General features: G+C 57.0%; 1 protein-coding gene across 1 annotated transcript in view; it reads left to right on the top strand.

Annotated features, from left to right (window-relative positions):
- IRX4 (iroquois homeobox 4) overlaps nucleotides 1-596 on the top strand; it is a 10,041-nt gene that overhangs the window by 4,634 nt on the left and 4,811 nt on the right.

The following is a 596-nucleotide window of genomic DNA, read 5'->3' as shown; positions in this document are numbered from 1 at the left end:
CCAGGCGGCCCCCCGCGCCCGCGCGGGGCTCATTTTAACTGTTGATTACATCTTCATGAAGACTCACTCGTGTGTCCCTCATACGTCTCATTTGTAATTGAGACTAATGATTACAGTGGTGCGGGGAGGAGCAGCTGCTCATTAATTAATTTCTAATTAAAAGTGCCTCCCGACCTCGGTGACTAAGGAGAAACGCTGTTCTTCGCGTTGATCTCGACTCCGCGGATGAAATTCATTTGCTGATGCGTGTTGACCCCTCCGCGTGCCCCGCCCGGCCGTCCTACGGCCGAGTGACCCGCGTCGGCGGCCAGGCCGGGCTGCGGAGTGGGCTGACGTCAGAGCTTCCGCCGCTTAAAGCCGCGCACATCTGACTTGACGGGTTCGCGAGACTGGTTTTCTTTTTTTCCTTTTTTGCAAAATATGTATTTGTGTCGCCACTGCGAGGCCGGTCGGTCCCAAAGCCCCCTCGAGGCTCTGGATTGCGAAGCTAAAAGGATCGCGGCTGCCGCCGCGGCTCACTCTCCAACCGGGTTAGGAAAGTTTGCTGAGCGTGTGGATGAACTAACCGGCTCTCCTGCTTCGCCCCCAGCGCCTAG

Source organism: Myotis davidii, unplaced genomic scaffold (assembly GCF_000327345.1).
Source record: "Myotis davidii unplaced genomic scaffold, ASM32734v1 scaffold135, whole genome shotgun sequence".
NCBI classification, from domain to species: Eukaryota; Metazoa; Chordata; class Mammalia; order Chiroptera; family Vespertilionidae; genus Myotis; species Myotis davidii.
The sequence above is the reverse complement of the archived record's forward strand: the minus strand, read 5'-3'. Positions and strand labels throughout refer to the sequence as shown.